This window comes from Dipodomys merriami, unplaced genomic scaffold (assembly GCF_024711535.1).
Source record: "Dipodomys merriami isolate MVZ:Mamm:240054 unplaced genomic scaffold, mDipMer1.0.p SCAF_4, whole genome shotgun sequence".
In the NCBI taxonomy this organism is placed as follows: Eukaryota; Metazoa; Chordata; class Mammalia; order Rodentia; family Heteromyidae; genus Dipodomys; species Dipodomys merriami.
Window position 1 is genome coordinate 4,754,821 of NW_027205603.1, and position 19,151 is coordinate 4,773,971.

General features: G+C 46.4%; 1 protein-coding gene and 1 long non-coding RNA gene across 9 annotated transcripts in view; one reads left to right on the plus strand and one right to left on the minus strand.

Annotated features, from left to right (window-relative positions):
- Frmd4a (FERM domain containing 4A) overlaps window positions 1–19,151 on the minus strand; it is a 526,608-nt gene that overhangs the window by 53,467 nt on the left and 453,990 nt on the right. The gene's annotated exons all lie outside the window — the stretch shown is intronic.
- LOC138805589 (uncharacterized) lies at window positions 493–17,752 on the plus strand. The gene is made up of 3 exons (XR_011365595.1): window positions 493–760; window positions 10,161–10,274; window positions 15,662–17,752. It is a non-coding gene; the product is annotated as an uncharacterized lncRNA (long non-coding RNA).

The following is a 19,151-nucleotide window of genomic DNA, read 5'->3' on the forward strand; positions in this document are numbered from 1 at the left end:
CACACGCGCGCGCACACAGAGCAACTCCGGGGTTCAAAATCCCAGGCAGCGTGGGTGTGGATTTCCCTGCAGATCTCTTAAGGGGAAACAAAAACAAGTTCTTTTTTCGAGTTGTCCTCCCGGTGCGCCTTTGTTGAGTGGTGTAAGACAGTTCCCAGCTCCGCAGACTTTTCCCTCCAAGGAGGGGGGAGGGGAGGAGGGAGGAGGAGGGGGGCGGGAGCGTTGCGCCCACCCTCGCCGGGCGGAGGGCGGGCTGCGCCCCGGCGCTTCCTCCCCTCAAGTGCTGAAATGGGCAGGCGGTCAAATTCCCAGCCTCCCATCGGGGACTCCACTTCCTGCCGCTAATGTGCTCTGGCCCGGGACGCGATCGCAGGCGCAGGGCGGAGGCTTTTGGGGGCGGGAAGGGTCGAGGAGGGAGGTGGGGGGGTCCCCGGCCACCCCGCGATCCGCGCGTCCGCCGCGCTCGCCCTCGGCTTTGTGCAGCACAAAGAGAAGCCAGCGTTCTGCGGCCAGGGCCTGGTGGGACCCCGGCGCACAGACCCCACGCCCGGGGCGCTGGGAGGGCGCAGCGCGGCTGGGAGGGCGGCTGCAAGTTGGAGGTGTCCCGGGCGCCCCGGGACCCATGCTGGGTGAAAGTGAAAGCTGCCTGGCCCGCCGGGGACGTCCGTCCGTCTGTCCGGGAGGCCTGGGCCGAGGCTGCGCGCGCATCGGTATCCACTGGGACGGAGGCTGCATCCATCCCCCGCTGGGGGCTTAGCATGTGAGTGGGCCTTCCCTGCCAGTGGCTGACCCCCCCCCCTGCCCCCGAGACCCCTTTCGCGAACCCCTGAGATCAGGGGCGTCTTTAGGGTCTCTTTCCGGAGCCCTGATGTGGGAGTCTGACCCTCTTCAGGCCTGTCTGCCCATGATTCCTCCACCATACAGACCACCTTCCTGGGTCTCATCAACTTTTCCCTCCCTCCCTCCCTCCCTGTCTCTCTCTCTCTCCCTCCCTCTTATATTGGGGGCTAAACTAAAGCCATGCCCCCAGTCCCATTTCACTCCCGTTAATCTGTTAAATAGAGTCTCACATTTGTTGCCCAAGACCAGCCTCAGACTAACGATCCTCCCAGTTTCCATCTGTGGAGTAGCTGGGATGACAGGGAACCACACCACCTGGCTTAGTGGGTGAGATGAGGTCTGGATAACTTGGTGCCGAGGGTTGCCTTTCAGCCCCGTTCCTCCTGACCAGTTCCTGTTAAGTAACTGGGATCGCAGGTGTAACCACAGGGCCCAGCTTCTATTAATCTCATCTGTCCAGGCCCAGAGTACTGGCAGTCAATACCCGACCAACGGATTTGCCATCTATGTAAAACTGGGATGGAATAAAAACCTGGTTTCTAGAGTGGCTACCTTCTTTTCTCTCCAAAGGTTCCCTGCTGCAATTTAAAATTATTTTCCCAGCATAAGCACTAGGGAATTAGGGGCATCTATCGTCTCTTCTTGAGGAGCAACTTCATTTGTTCATGATTTTGAGTGCAGGTCATTCCAAAATAGAAACTTCTCTAATGTTTGTTTTTGTTTTGTTTTGTGGAAGGACAGTGAACTCAGGCCCCGGGCACAGTCCTTAAGCTTTCATGCTCAAGGCTAACTAGCATTCTACCACTTGAGCCACAGCTCCTCTTTCAGCATTTTTGGTGGTTAATTGGAGATAGTCTCGTGGACCTTCCTGCCCGGGGCTGGCTTTGAACGAACCTCCATCATCAGATCTCAGCCTCTTGAGTAGCTGGATTACAGGTGAGCCACCAAAGGTCAATTCCAAGCAGGAGGAGAGCTGCTGAAAACAAATAACTCAAAGCCCAGACAGCTTTGTGTCCATGTTCCCTTGTAGAGGATTCACTTGTCTAATACATAGCCCTGTGTCCCTGGCTCCCCTTAGATGGATGTTCAAGTAACTATCCATCCTTCCATGGAAGCACTCCAACTTCCTCTCTGATCCCAAGTGCCAGGTATCTGGCTCCAGACACATAAACACCAGCACCAAGGGGCTCTATGATGTCAGCCTCATGTCCTACAGGTCAGGTGTGGACCAGCCTGGCCAGGCGCTGGGGCTTTGATGCCTGACTGCTTGGATTGGGGGTTGCTGGCTTCCAAGTTGGTGGCTCTTGGGAGAAATGCAGCAGTGGTCCCATTAGCCTCAGTGTTCCCATCTGTGTAAGGGCAGTCATAGCCCTACTAAAGAGGATCTCAGCAGCAGCAGAACCTTAGCTCACATTGGCATTAACACTCAACAGATTCAGACAATACTATCATCCCTGATTGCTCTTACTTCTTCCTGGCAAGTAATGACTCCAGAACAACCAAAGAAAGTGTCCTTGCATTTCCTATCTCCAAGTTTTTTTTCTTCTTTGTGCCAGTACTAGGGCTTGAACTCAGGGCCAGGGCATTGTCCCTTAGCTTTATTGATCAAGGTTTACACTCTATCCTTTGAGCCATGTTTCCACTTCTGCCTTTTTAGTGATTAACTAGAAAGAAGAATTTCATGGACTTTCCTACTCAGGCTGTCTTTGAACCGCAACCCTCAGATTTCAGCCTCCTGAGTAGCTTAGGATTACAGGCATGATCTGCCTACACTCAGGTTTAGTTCAGTCTTCATTTGAGCTTAAAAATTAGATAAAATACGTGCTGGAAATCTCTATGTGAGTATGCAGATTTATTCTTCCTACCCCATGCTAGCTCCTCTTTAGATCTGAATAAAGGAGTGCCTGGCTGATACTCTCTCTTGAACAGACTTTGACTAAGCAAAGTGCAGTTGGATATGACAGTCCGAACTAGTGAGGGACCTACAGCCCCTTCACTCAAAAAGCATATGCTGCTGCTGCCATCTTGAAAGTCTAAATATGTTGCGTTTGAATTTTGCACTGGCCAGGCAGCATGGATATGGATATGTGTGTGTGTGTGTGTGTGTGTGTGTGTGTGTGTGTGTGTGTGTGTGTGTGTGTGTGTGTGTGTGTGTGTGTGTGTGTGTGTGTGTGTGTGTGTGTTACAAGCCCACTCTTCCTTAGACATGCAGGGAGATTGGCCTCTCCTGCCACACCTGGCACCTGTGTGCCAGAGGTGTGCATGAGAGAAAAAAACCCCAAAACACCCATGTGTGCATTTCCTTTGAAGCCCACTCCCCGCCTGATAAAGAGCCCCAGAACCAAATGCTCAGAGGGCTGGTTCCCTGGCAACGCCTCCTTCCCCAGCCCCTTGCAAAATAAAACACAAACCCAAGCCTTCACTCTAAGTGGTCCCTGATGTTGAGCTCTGTGTGGAAATTCGCGTGTCTGCCAAAGGGCCCATCTGGTCTTGCTGGGCTGCAGCCACTGAGGCTTTTCTGGGGAGGGTGTCTGCCTCTGGCCCCTGCTTCCCCGGCATGTCCCTAACATGATGTACTGTCTGCAGAAATTTTTCTAACAGGGTGCAGAACCACCAATCCCTTGGATGTCTGCTTTAAGCATTCATTAATTCATTCATTGTTGTGTGCAAATGAAACAGGCGAATGAGTAAGTAGCTTTTCAGGATTGGATCGCTGTATGGGGACAGAGGAGGGTCTGGAGGGCTGAGGAGGACGTGTGGGAACACTTGTCCTCACTTAGGGGAGAGCGTGGAGCTGGCGTGGAGGAGCAGGAGTGTGAATGCAGTAAGACAGGGAGGGCACAAGCAATTGCTGCTGTCTGAGAGGGCCAGGTGTCACTTGCTCTAAAGATACGGTGCCCTTTATGGGGGTCCGGCACATTTCTGTTCTATCAGCCCCATAGCTGAGAGCCTTCTCCCACCAGCTGCTCAGCATTCCACTATGCGACAGACCGACCAAAAATAATAAGAAGCAATCCTAAGACCCCCCCCCCCACTTTTTTTTGTGTGGCAGTATTGGGACTTGAACTCAGGGGTCTGGGTATGTCCCTTCATTTTTCATTCAAGGTTAGTGCTCCACCCTTTGAGACATGGCTCCACTTCTGGCTTTTTGGTGGCTAACAGGAAATAAGAGTCTCATGGACTTCCCTGCACCGGCTAGTTTTGAACCTTGATTCTCAGATCTCAGCCTCCCGAGTAGCTGGGATTATATGCGCAGCTCACCTCTAATGTAAATCGGGTAGGATGGGCTTTGAGTGGGCTGGCTTTGGGACAGACCCTCACCATTCGCGTCACTCCACAGAAGATTCCTGGGTTTGGCTACAGGGACACCTGCCACCACACATTGTCATTGGTACTTGTGACTCTACAGAGCAACACACCACATTGAGTGTGTTCCCTTAGGACTTTGTGTAACTCCTGTGGCCAATTATGCCCAAGTAGCTAATTAAAAGCTCAACTATGCAGTTTTATCAATAAGCAAAGGCTATAGTAATTAATACCTATCCAAATCACGGCCTTTCTAATGCACTTCATCTAGGCATCTTTTTATAAAGCTCTGGATACATCATTTTTTTGATCATTTAACTTCCTCCAAGGAGAGTGAAGGGGAAATTTTCTCAAGGAAGAAAATGAAGCCAAGAGTCATGAGGGAAAAACTGCTCAGGGCCACACATGATAGTGAAGGAGCCAGACACCGGAGTAAAGGGCACCTGGACCATTAATTACTCCAGCCTCTAACTATGCTGCTTTTCCCACGCCTCCGTCAATTAGTAGGAACAACTCTTGCTCACTAATGGGTGGTTAGCTTTACAAGTAGAGCGATTTTTCACAAACGAGCAACAATGTGACTGGAAGGAGGAAGCCAGAACCCCAAATCTTGTAAGTTATCCACAATGACTACTTTCTTCACAGACTGTCAACGTTAATGTTGGAGATTTAGCTTCCTCCACATACTTGTTTCAATATTCAGTAGCTTTCAGCCAAGGACTAAAAAACTGATAGTCAGGTTGAAAATAATAGCCTGAGTGATTTGTGGCTTCACAGAAAATGAAAACTCCAAGCTGGGCACTGGTGGCTCACGCCTGTAATCCTAACTACTTAGGAGGCTTTCAAAGCCAACTTGGCTTTGAAAGTTCATGAGCCTCTTATCTCCAGTGAACCTCCAAAAAGCCAGAAGTGGAGCTGTGGCTCAAGGGGTAGGTAGTGTGTCAGACTTGAATGAAAAGCTAAGGGACAATACCCAAGCCTTGAGCTCAAGCCCTAGTACCAGCAATGAAACAAAACCAACAAAATTTTTGAGAAACTCTTTGGAAACGGTGTCACTGACATGGTTCTGTCTGTCACCATCATTGGGACCCTAGATTGAAGTTCTTAGCTTCTGACCCAGACTTGCTGGGACTCTCATTGTGGCCCTCCAGGTTCCCAAGATGAAGTTCAGTGTCCTCAAGGATAAAACAGAAGATAGGAAACTTTTACCTAGGGACAGCAAATGGGAGGTGTTAATGGAGGATACTACAGGTGCTTAATGGCTGGTTCCTATCAGCGGGTCCCTTGGCTGGATCTCTATAATTGGTGAGTGGCTGAGAGCTGGAGTAGAAGGGCCTTGATCCTGCTCCCTGGATTTCCTCTGCAGCCCCTGTTTATTGAGTTCTGAAATTACATGTGCATTTGTGGGGGCGGGGTGGGGTGAGGAGGAAGCACTCAGGATGCTGTGGAAATCAAGGCTTGAAAGGAAGCTTGGATTAGTAGTGGCTCTGACTCTAGACCAAGACTTCAGGGAGCCTTCGGTGCCTCCTGTCCCCAAGGCTGAGTCACCATGTCTGTTAATGACCTTCCAATGAGTAACTTCCTGCTTCATCCAGAGGGGCCATTATGTGGAATCCTAGCAGCCCATCTCCTCCCTTCAAAGTTAAAGCAGCTCCAGCGGACAGACATTAGGGAAGGGGCAGAGGTGAAGTAAGGAACTGATGTTGGTACCCACGCTTTGTGACTGGGCTTTTTTTTATATACCACGATGCTCTGACAACAACTGAAACAAGAATAGTTGGAGCTCTGGCTAAGGAAAGGCTTACTTCTGCAAGTGACCAGGCTTTGGTGGTCTGAGCAAGGCTGGGCCCTTTCCAAACACCAGGAAGGAATTCTCTCATGAGAAGAATTAAGACTTGCAGACAGGAATAATCTCCAAGCTCAGAACACACAGACTAAAAGAAGAAAAAAGAAAAAAAAAAGATCCACTTCTGTATTTCACTTCTGTTCTTTCCCCTTTCCTCAAGCAGACTGCCTGCTCAGGAATCGCCAGGTTTATTTGTACATTCAGCAAATAAAAACAAGTTTCTACCCATCTGTAGGACAAAAGGAGGAAGTGGCTGACCATGAACCAGCTGGAGTTTGAAATAGGAAGTGCCACTGAAGACACCATGGCTGGGCTGGGCTGGGCTGGCAGGGGATTTTTGTCATGGGCTGTCTGCTGCCAGCATTGAGACATGCACTCTTGCTTGGCTTTTTCACTCAAGCCTGACACTCTACTACTTGAGCACACTTCCGCTTCCAAGTCTTTGCTGGTTAACTGGAGATAGGAGTCTTTCAGAGTTTTCTGCCTGGGCTTGCTTCAAACTCTGATCCTCTTGAATAGTTAGTATGACAGGCATGACCTACCAGTGGCCAACTTCTGGATGGGGCTTTGCTATAGTGGCTCAACTAGTTTTACGGATAACCGAAGCAGGTGTACAAAAGCAGGATGAAGCAGAGGGCTGAAGCCAGTTCTTCAGGCATTAAGGTGTAGCAACACCCTTATCTTCATTATCTGTCTAACCATCCAAATAGCGGGTGACTCCTGTGTGCTGTCATATGCCAAAAGTGGGGGAAGGGGGAGCATGACACTCCCACTGTCAACATCTCCTGATTGAAGCAACCAAAGACTGAAAATATTTGAGAGAAAAGTGTGCCTTTAGTGCGCACTTAGAGACCTTTTACTTGTCATCATTTCCCCAGATAATACAGTGTAACAACCACTTACACAACATTCACATAGTCTCAGCTATCAGAAACCATCTAGAAATAGGATTAAAAGCATGGACAAGGCTGGGTGCCCCTAATCCTAGCTACTCAAGAGGCTGACACCTGAGGATCAAAGTTCGAAGGTAGCTTAGGCAGAAAACACTGTAAGACTCTTATCTCCAATTAACCAACAAACAGCTGGAAGTGGAGTTGTGGCTCAAGTGGTAGAGTAAAAAAACCTCAGAGACAGAGCTCAGTATTGGCATGCACCCAGGCCCACACACGACATGCACAAGGTAAGTGAATACAAACCACAGGTACATAAGGGTCTTGAGCAGCCTCAGAGTTTGGTATCTGAAGAGGGTTCTAGAACCATTTTCCCACAGATACTGAGGAACAACTGTACTTGTAAGGAATTTATAATCCAGCAGGGATGACCAGAACACATAAAATAGTTCATACTATAGAAACAGCTTCATGGTAGAGCTGTACCTTGTCACTGTTCCACTCCAGACTTTAAAGAAACACTTGTGTTGTGCCACTTGGACAAGCTAGGTCTCAAGCTTTTGCCCCAAATAATTCACACTCCTGGCTGTCACTACTGATTTGCATACCAAATGGCTCGTTGTTTTTAGGAGCAAAACCCTGGCTTGACAATGATCCTGTTAAGTCTCTCTCCATCCCAGCTCCCTAAAATAGAGTATGTGGGTAACCCCACATTCCCAGCATAGGTCAAGTCAGCCCTGTAGATCCAGAGATCACCACATTGCTTTTGTGTGTGTGTGTGTGTGTGTGTGCGCGTGCGTGCACGCATGCTAGTGCTAGTGCTTGAACTCAGGGCCTGGGCGCTGTCCCTGAGCTTTTTTTTGTTCTCAAAGCTAGGTTAGCACTCATGTACCCTCATGCCCAACCCTTGAGCCTCAGCTCTACTTCTAGCTTTTTGGTGGTTCATTGAAGAATCTCATGGGCTTTCCTGCCTGGGCTGGCTCTGAATCACAATCATCAGATCTCAGCCTCCCGAATAGCTAGGATTACAGGTGTGAGCCACCAGCATCCTGCTTCTCTATTGAATTTAAAAATAAAAATCACTGGCTTTAAACATTTTCTATTTTTGAGAGATAGTACGGAATAGTTATACTACCTGCCACTTCCACAGTGGCTTTATGACTTGAAAATTTAAATGATACTTTAGTAATAACGGGATTTGAACTTGGGGTTTCATTATTGCTAGGCAAGTGCTCTACTACTTGAGCTAGAATCCTAGTTCTCTTTGTTTCTCTCTCCATTATTATTTAGGTAGGGTCTCCTTTTTTTTTTTTTTTTTTTTTTGCCTGTGTCCAGCCTCAAATCATGATCTTCCTACATCCTTCTGTAATAGCTTGGATTAAAATGCATGTACCATCATGCCCAACGCTTATCTTTAGCAGCCCTTGTATCTACCTTTTCATCTTTGAAATAACTACTATAACAACACTTTGCACAGAGGGCTGCTGCACTAATGAGTGAATGAATGCACACCAAATGCTTCAAATGGTGCCTGGTACATAGAACTTAATAAATGTTAGGTATCCTTAAGTCTGTTCCCTTGCATTGTTCCCTTACGTTATTCTTAATGTAAAGATAAATAAATACAGGTCTTACTTTGAGCAACTATTAGCCCAAGGTACAGGTCTGTGCAATTTTCTTTGATACAGGCCTATAATCCTGGCACTTGGGTGGCTAAACCAGGACAGTTTGAGCTACTGTTAAAACAAAAACAAATAACAACAACAAATCCTAAGCCAATAAGAGCCATTTTTTGCTCCACTGTTTTTTCTTTTTTAAACCTTGCAAGTACAAGTCTACCCAAGTGCTTACATGTTTAGTTTGCTGTACTTTCTTATTTACCCAGTGAATTCATCCACAGGCTGCATTCTGGCCAGAATCTGCTTTGACCACTTGATAACTGAGAAGTTTGAATCCTACTGTAGCCTAACTCAGTGTTAATCAGAGCAGAATAGGCCCACACTGCCCTCCAAAATACAAAAACCATCATCCCAAGAGATGAGCTGAGGATGTATACTCTGTGTCACCCACCCTGCAACAAGCCTCCCAGAGTCTGTTTTCTGCAGAGACCACCACAGAGCCAGCAAACCAAACAATGCTTAAGTTTTCTCTGCAGCCAGACCTAATGCAATTCAAGATGCTCCCCCACCCCCAGCTGCCTTCCTCTTTCTGTCAGACAACAGAAGCTCCAAATTGATGTAGTTAATCCAATGACAGATACCCAGAGCACCAGCCTCGACCCTTTAATGGATGGCCTCTTTTTTTTTTTTATACCCCATCAAAAACCTTTTAGCTTTCTTTGGCTTAAGATCATTAGGAAGTGAAAAGAAAGAGGTTAACGAGTCTTTACAATGAGCCGATAGAGAAACAGGCCATTTTATTTTTCCCTGTGGCACTTGGCTTCTTTCTATCCTTTCCCCAGAGGCTTGTCTCTCTGTTATTTTCTCCAGTGCACCTTGGCTTCTCTTGCAGAATGACTTGAGCAGAAAAGCTTTGGCATATGTAAATATTTTAAAGGGGTGCTGAGGAGGGCTGCTGTAATATCTACTCCCTCTTTTTTTTTTGTGCCAGTCCTAAGTCTTGAACTTGGGGCCTGGGCATTATTCCACTTGAGCCACATCTTCACTTTCATTTTGTGGGTGGTTAATTGAAGAGTCTCTTGGACTTTCTTGCCTGGGCTGTCTTCAAACCTCGATCCTCAGACCTCAGCCTCCTGAGTACTTAGGAGTATAGGTGTGAGCCACCAGCACCTGGCTCAGCAGGTGCTCAGTTTTCCTTGAGGAAAACTGCACCCAGTGTACTGTGCCTTCCATGCAATGTTTTAAAGTGGGCTAGTATTAATGACTCTGCAAAGCACTTGGTACAGCTGGGGAGAGAATTATGATGGGTCATTTCTCACGCCTTAGCAAGAACATCTGGTTTTGGACTGCCATAAAGTGGTTTTAAAAATTATTTTATGGCTACATATTAATTGTTCAAAGTGATGGGTTGCATTGTGACATTTCTATATATGCATAAAATACAGTTTGGTCATATTCACCCCCCTCCATTGCTCTTTCTTATTTGGCCCCTTTTTATTTCTTGAGTGCTTTTTAAAAATGGGATGCATTATGACCTTTTCATATGTGCATACAATGAACCTGCAAAGTGGTTTTTTTTGTTGTTGTTGTTGCACAGTTGGACTGCTTCGGAGGACAGATTTTCAGAAGAAAAAAAAAGTAGTATTTTTCTATTTTTAGGGGGTAGAAATGTCCTGATCCCTTCGTGGAGGTTCATCCGACCCCAGTGAAGACACAGATGGATGGCAGAGAATGGATTGGTAACTGGCCTAAGCGAAATACAACTTATCTCTGGTAACTAAAGTATGAAATGCTTATACTGCCATCCACTCAGGAGATGGAGGTAGGAAGGCCGCTGTTTGAGGTCAGCCCAGGCAAAGTTAGTAAGACTCTACCTCAAAAGTAAAATAAAAACAAAGCTGCGTGCCAGTGGCTCATACCTGTAAATCCTGGCTACTCAGGAGGCTGAGATCTGAGGATCAAGATTTGAAGCCAGCCAGGGCAGGCAAATCAGTGACTCTTACCTTCAATTAATTAGTAAAAAGCTAGAACTGAAGCTATAGCTCAAATGGTAGAGCAACAGCCTTGAGCAAAATAGAGTGGTAGGAGTTTGAGGCCCCGAGGTCAAGGCTTAGTACTGGCACTGGCGCGCACACACACACACACACACACACACACACACACACACACACACACACACACACACACACACACACACACACACACACACACACACACACACACACACACACACACACACACACACACACACACACACACACACACACACACACACACACACACACACAGAGTAAAATGAAAATTGGAGTATGTGGCTCAAGTGACACTTGAGCTCAAGGCCCTGGTTTCAATTCCCAGTGGAACAAAACAAAGCAATAATCAAGCAAAAAGAAACAAAACTAAAATAACCCAAAAGCTATCACACTTCAACAAGATAAGATGACAGTATTCTACCTTTAGTTTTATCTGTGAAAAACAAAATACAAAGACCAGGAACAAGCAACAAGGGCTGTTGGGGGATCACTTTAATAGCAGTGTGTCTACACTCAGAACTCCTGGTTCTTCCAGAATTCCTTGGCCCCCCTCCCTCCACTTTTGTGGAGTCCGGGAAGGCCCTGTAGACCCACGGTGGGCCTGGAAGGAAGCACCTGCATGCGGCTCAGATTTCAGGGGTGAGCTCTGGCTTCTCCACTGGACCCTGAGCCAGGGAGTGATGGAGGCGGAGAGCCAGGTCTGCAGCTTGCTTTCCATCCTGCAGGCTGCACTACCCTGGGGGGTTACAGGCAGGAAGGAGAGGCGTGGCCTGGGCTTTCTACTGGGTGGGTCTGACAGTCCAGCTGGCGGAAGGAGGCTTGCTGCCTGCAGACCTGTGGACTCTGATGCTCTCCCTCCAGGCATTCTCTGGCTGGAGCACAGACATCCCAGTAAGAAGGGGACATGGCTAGTGGTGACACAAAGTCCAGCATTCCAGTCTTTCCAGAAAGGCCGGTCCTATTTAAAGTGCTGCTTTCTACCCTTTTGTCCTAGGGGAATCCTGGTGTGGTAGATCAGCCTATTTTGGATTTTTGAGAATCTATCATTTGGGGGACAGGGGAGGTGACAGGACCACAGGACAACTGGGGACTTCTCAGCAGGCTGCCTAGAACAGCCTCCTTCTCACAAGGGCCAACCCTGGCCTCTGGAGCTCCCCGCGCCTCTCTGAGGCTAGCTTTCCCAGATCATCCATCATATATATCCCTCTGTGAAAGCAACGATCAAGCCGGGCTCATACCTGTAATCCTAAACTACTCAGGTGGCCGAGATCTGAGGATCATGGTTTGAAGCCAACCTGAGCAGAAAAATTATCATGAGATTCATCTCCAACTAACCACTCAAAAACTGGAAGTGGTGCTGTGGCTCAAAGTGGTTAGAGCACTAGCCTTGAGCAAGAAGAGCTCAGGGTCAGCACCCAGGCCCTGAGTTCAAGTCCCATGACTGACAAAGAAAGAAATAAATCCTTGAAAAAGAAAAGAACAAACGATGGGCTGGGAAGGTGGCTCAGTGGTAGAGCGCTTGCCTTGCATGCCTGAGGCCTTGGGTTTGATTCCCCAGCACCACATAAATAAGCAAAAAGAAAAAAAGCTGGAAGTGGCATTGTGGCTCAAGTGGTAGAGCACTAGCCTTGAGCTGAAGAGCTGAGGGACAGCGCCCAGGCCCAGAGTTCAGGCCCCATGACTGGACCCCCCAAAAAAAAAGAAAAAGAAAAAGAAAAAAAAAAGAAAAGAACAAACGAATGAAAGAAGAAAAAAACGGGCGGGGGGGGGGGAATCTTCTAGAGTTCCCTAAGCATTGCACAATTCAGCAGAAACAAGGTGCTAACATCTCAAGACCACGAGTTCCAGGATTTGACAGTCAGGGTTTCCTAGCCTAACAGTTCCTGCTTGGAAAAAACAGGAGGAATCCAGGTGAACCAGAAGTGTCCAGCAATCTGCAGGATACCAGCTATGTGCTTTTGACATCTTATTACCGTTAGACTACAGCTGCCTTTTGCGCTAACAGACAATAAGTAAAATCAAAGCAGAGCCCAGATGGGAGCAATATTTTATGCTTTTCATCAACAAATCAAAGCTGTAAAAAGGTATAGAGCCTCCTTCCTCCTCCTTCTCCCTTACAAATGTCTTGCTCTTCCCTATGAGTTATGCGCATTCCAATCTTTGAGGCCATTCCCCACCTACTTGCAGACCTGTTTAACCTTCGTGGTGGGTGAAGATGTGGCATTAGACTCTCGGCTTGCATGCTTTCATTTGCTGAGCATCTACCACAAGTCAGGCACTGTACTAGACTCCAAGGATGCAGTACTAAATAAAACCACCTTGTACATCCTTCTGAAGGACGAGGCAAACAAATAAGAAATAAACAACAACAACAAAATCATAAGGCACAGTGAGTTAGAGGATAACAGTGTCTCAGGATAAATGTAAAAGAGGCAAGAAGGCAGACAAGGTGGCCATTATTAGCAGGGTAGTCAGGGAACACCTTAAGGTGACATCTGAATAAATACCAGAAAGAAACCAAGCAGGCAACTGCAACTATGGGATGGATTCCAGCAGGTGCAAAAGCCCTGTGTGAGTTTGTGTGAGCGTACACTGTTGTAGAAAATGTTGAAGTAAACATCAACGAACAATGGCATATTACCCTGACACGAAAAAGGAAGAGACCATGGATTCATGCCACAGTGTGGATGGCACTTGAAAACCTTATTCTAAGTGAATGACGCAGACATGAAAGGCTACATATTGCATGATTTCATTCATATAAAATTCCCAGAAACCACGCATAGTGGTGCATAACCTATAATTCCAGATACTTGGGAAGTAGAGGCAAGAGGATCTTGAATCCAAGATCAGCCTGGATAAAGTTATCAAACTGCTATCTCAAAAACAAAATACATAAAAACCAAAGGACTAAGGGTGTAACTCAAAGGGTAAGAACAAGGCCCTGGGTCTAATCACTAGTACCACAAAACAAAACCAGGAAAGGAAAAATCTAGACTAGATAAGTATGTGCCTAGGACTTTCTGGAAGAAAGGGAGGTGATCCGAAGTTCTTTGTGGCCTGTTTGCTGTCCCGACTACCAAACCATAGACTTCATCAACCTGGGTCCATGATGGACTTTGACTAGAATTCAGTAAAGTACTTAAAGAAGCCAGTTACTCACTATAAAGGAGAAGCTCCTAATTCTCCACGGCGCCTATTTTCCTATGTAAGAAGCTGGTCCACCCTTGTGGAGGAAGAACATTCTCTTCTACTGCTGTGTAACCAAGCCATCTTTCACTTTGCTAGTGAGAAACCTGGCCACTGACTAGGCTTAATTTTTTTTAATGAGTTTTCAAAGCTCAAATATAAACTCATTATGTACTTACAAATGCACACACGTACACATAGGAAATTCACTTGGCTGTGACATGTCACGTTTACCAACGGTAGGACTGGGATTTGGTTCCCAGTTCAACCTAAAGAGTCTAGAACCCAGAAACATTCTGGCTTTTTGTCTTTCTATTAAAATGTTGGGAACAAAGAAGGCACTGGTGGCTCACACACCTGTGAGCGGAGATGTAAGGATCATGGTTTGAAGCCAGCCCAGGCAGGAAAGTCTATGAGACTCTTATCTCCAATAAACTACAAAAAAGCCTGAAATAGAGCTGTGGCTCAAGTGATAGAACATTACCTTAAGCAAAAAAAAAAAACAAAAACGAACTCAAGTTCAAGCCTCAGGACTGGCACAAAAACACAACAAATAAAAAAAGCAAAGGCTAGAACAGCAACAACCATTACAAGGGGCTAAGCACACTTGGAGGGGGGTGCTAATTAGATGCCAGTGTATAAGGATTGGTAGAGAGATATGCAAAACCCCAAACAGTCACCAGAAAACACTTTTGGCAAAGGTTAGGGAAAGGGTTTCACTGGCAGGGTCCTCTTGTCACTGACCCACAAACACTTGCCATGACTTATGGATAATATCACCTTTAAAACCTTAGAGCCAAGAATTGTCCAGTGGATGTGCTGGCTGATACAAGATGAGCAATGCCACTAAAGAGTGTTGACTGTCCCATAGCAAAGGGAGCATGGTAGGAAGATTAACAAACTGGTAAGACACAGTGACCTGTGCCTTTGTTGGCATTCAAGTTTGTCTGATACTGTCATCGAATTATTACCCACTGCCCTTTGTTCACTTAAAAAAAAAATCCTGGCTTGAGTATTAAAGCCCCATGTTTGCCACATGCCAGTGGCTTACTCCTGTAACCCTAGTTACTCAAGAGGCTGAGATTTGAGGATCATAGTTGGAAGTCAGCTTGGGCAGACTCTTATCTCCAATTCATGGGCAAAAACCCAGAAGTGGATCGGTGTGGCTCAAGTAGTAGAGAACCAGCCCTGAGGAAAAGGCTAAGGGACAGCACCCAGGCACTGAGTTCAAGCTCCAGTCTAGGCACAAGCAAACAACATCAGATGGTTGCAAAATTATAAATACTTCTATTGCACTTATATAAGGACTCTAGAAGAGTCCAAGTAGAACAGGAAGAAGAAAGAGGAGGGGAAGACGAGTACAAAGTTTCAGTTTTACAAGATGAAGACAGTCCTGTAAATGTGTTCCAAAACACTGAATACACACATGACCACTCAACTGTGCACGGAAAAATGGCTTAAGATGGCCAACTTTGTTATATGAATTTTTTTGAAAAAATCACAATTTAAAATACCTTATGTTTAGATAACTTGGAAAATCCTGATGCACATTTGGGGTGTAATATGTTCATGAAAGTGGAAACTGAGAGCACTGTTACAGGGAGCGAGGGGTGTGTCTTGAGCATTCTGTTCCCCTCAAATGAGGGGTCGGTCATTAGAATCACTGGGGAGAGCAAGCCTGGAAGTCAGGTGAGATGGAGTCTGCTTAGGAGAAGGGATATGGGTTGGATGGTTTCTATCTGGAATTTCCCCCCAAGGCCCATATCCCCAGGGTAGTGCTACTGGGAGATGGCAGAACCTTTAAGAGGTTGGGTTTAGGAGAGGTCTTTAGGTTATTGGGAATGCACCTTTGAAGGAGACTGACATACTTCTCCCTTTCTCTTCTTCTCTGTCCCTTGCTGGTGGTTTGGATCCACCCTGTACTCTGTACCATCACAGGCCCCAAAGCAATGGATCATGGACTCCAGGAACCGCCAGCACTGCAATCAAAATTGATCTTTCCTCCTTATAAGTTGATCATCTCAGGTACTTTGTTATAGCTAATTGGTCAGGACCGCTTCAGGAACTTGCACTGTCTTAAAGGGCATCTTAATTCCTTCATAAAAGCTTCCTTTGCTATTTGGAGTGACTGTGTGAAGCCCTTTGCTGTGGGAGTGAGGAGGAGCCATGGGACTACCTGTGGTTTTATCGAGGGGCAAGGGAAGAATACATGAAAAGGAACAATGTGAGACAACAAAGATTTACCCTTGAGTCCCAAGAGTTTTACACTCAGGTCAATATCCTTATGATCCTCAGCAAAGTCTTTGGTTTTGATACCAGAAAACCCAAATCTGTTCATAAGTCACTACTGGTTCATAGTTCCTTTTGGGCTGAGTGAGGGTATTAGATGTTCTTCTCTGGTGGTTTGGGATCCAACAATAGCATTTGGTTTTGACTCGCTCCTTCAAATTGCATCCAAGGTCAACAGGACTTCTAGAGCAGTGGGAATCTGGGTCTGCAGAGCTATTTAGAAGTCAGCTAGTCTCCAGGGAGCTGCTGTGTCAGTCTGGCAGGGTATTTATTTGCATGGTATAAATACCCAATGTGTGACTGACCTGTACTATCCATGCAACCAATAGGGCTATTTATACGACTTTTTTTTGTTTGTTTTTAATGCCGGTGCCTATGCTAACCAATGGCAGAGATGGTTAGAGGGCTAGGATCCCTGGCATTGTGTGGGAATGGGGTAAGGCCCTGGGAAACCACATGCCACAACAGACATGGGATGGGGGAGAAAAACCGCTTTTGATCATCAAATCAGATCTAGTGTGGGTTAGTACAGTGGCTTTAGCTCAAGGAGATTAGCCACTTAGAAACTGGTATCCTCTCCCTGCTAACAATGTCTTCAGCAAAAAGAAAAAAAAAGGCTCATTTTTTCCCCTTCATTCTTTATTATCCCTTTCTGGTGTGAAAAATGACATTCCTCTTTGTGTTTTAAGTTTCAAGATTACCTCCCCCAATCTAGATTCTTGACAGCTTTATCAGCTGCTCCAACTGGGAAGAAATCCACACTTGGGGAAATGACTCTGTCTTGCAAAATTGGAGCTACAACTATCTTGACCAACTCACCTGGACACCTAAGTGCTCCAGGCAGGGCCAGGATGTCAGGCTTGGAGATGGATCCTCACAACCGTGTGGAGGCATTTTCAAAGACAAAGGGACGGACCTCCTCCAAGAATGTCATCCTGGGAGAGAGAGTTTCAAATCTGTTTCTCCTTAATTCCCCTTTTGCAAGGGAAGTCTCACCCACCTTAGCTTCTCTCTTAAGATTTTTCCGCAGATAACTAACTCACTATGAGGCAATGCTGTTTGTGTTTTCCTGCTCAGAGACAGATCAGCCTTCTCAAAGGTGACAATCTGCCAGAGCAGGAGCTTGAACAAGAAAATAAAAACAGAAGCTGGTGCCTCAGAAAGCATCGCTTACTCAGGACTGGGCTCAGAAAGGCTCCCACCGGAACCTGTGGGAACCAAGGGACCCTGGGTTCCCAGATCCAATAACCAGGAAAGAAAAGCCTCGGAACAAAGAGACATTGTTTGCTCTTCAAGACCATCCCGCCTCTCACGTTCAGTATAAATGAGACTGTAACGATATTTGCTATGCCAAGGGCAACAATGCTTTTATCTTGGGGGTGGGGTGGGGGAGGGGTTGGGAAACTCTCCGAAAGGGAAATCTACTCAAGAAGGAGAAAATTAGACATCAAGATCTAGCCTGCATCTTTCGGTCTCCATTTCACAGATACACAGAGAAGCAAATTCAGTTATCTGGAAATGAATCAATAACAACACAATTCTCCTTTATGATTTACTTTGGACCACTGAGTGGTACTGGTTTATAAGGCACCTTTTTTTTTTTAAAGTTTTAAATTTATATTTAACAAGGTATAACTGAGGGCTGGGTGTGTGGCTCAGGTGGTAGGATACCTGCTTAGCAAATGCAAGGCTTTGAGTTTGAAACTCAGTACCAACCAGCCAATAAATAATTAAAAGCAAACCAGGTTTAACTGCTCTTGGAATTTGATTATGACAGACTCAAATAGATTTTTAACAAAACATGACAATAGAGAATGCTAGAGAGTTCCTTGTCATTTGTCTGTGGAACAAACTTCTCAAAGTTCAGGGAATTTACTCAGATTATTTATTTATTCATTCATTTATTTAATTTATTGTGCCAGTCCTGAGGCTTGAACTCAGGACCTGGGTGCTGTCCATGATCACTTTTGCTCAGGGATAGCACTCTACCACTTGAACCACAGCTCCACTTATGGCTTTTTGGAAATTCATTGGAGATAAGAGTCTCAAGGACTTTTGTGCTCAGGTTGGCTTTGAACCACAATCCTCAGATCTCAGCTTCTTGAGTAGCTAAGGTTACAGGCATAAGCTACTGGTGCCCAGCTTATGGTCTTTATAACAATTGAATGCTCTGACTGTATTGACTGTTATAATTTAACTGTCTTTCTCACTAGACTGTAAACTCTGAGAGGGCAGGGATTTCATCTCATTCATGTAGGGTCTGCAGTGCTGAGAGCAGGCATCATGTGACATGAAAAAGTGAAGGGGTTTCTAGAGAGTAGAGCAGCCCAGTCCCACCTATAACTGGCAGCTCGAAGTGTGTGCATGAATTGGGAAATCTAGGAAAATAGAAGGTGCTTTAAAAAGTGTCTGTTATGCCAGGTGCTACTGGCTCATGCCAGTAATCCTAGCTACTCAGGAGGCTGAGATCTGAGGATCACAGTTCAAAGTCAGGCTGGGCAGGAAAGTCATGAGACTTTTTTTTTTGGTCGGTTGTGGGGCCTGAACTCTGGGCCTGGGTGCTGTCCCGTAGCTCTTTAGCTCAAGGCGAGTGCTCTACCACTTGAGCCACACTGCCACTTCTAGATTTTTCTGCTCATGTGGTACTGAGGAATTGAACCCAGGGCCTCATGCATGCAAGACAAGTACTCTACCACTGAGCCACCTTCCCAGCCCTCCTTTCTTATTTTTAAATGGCAAGTTATGGTAATTCCCTATGCCCTCCCCCCATATCCATCCAGCTGGTCTGTTGCTCAGCTTTGAGGTCTTCCTCCTCCCCCTGGATGACCCACGGCCAGGCTCTGTCACCTCAAGCACTGAACTCTGACAGGTCCACTTAGCCCTGCCTTGGGATCTAAAGGCACCAGAGGAGGAGACCCTTTGATCCCACACTGTGAATGAGGGAAGGCTGCAAAATGCTAAGAATGCTAAACAGACTGGAGTGCTGAGGGCGTGGTTGCCATGGGGAAATACAGAGGCTGGGAATGAGTGAGCACTCGGCCTGGGCCAAATCAGAGGGCTGAGTGGCCAGCAAATGAGTCAGGCACATCCAAGGAGAAGCCAAGCTGGGGAGTCAGCAATGAACCAACAGCATTCTTGT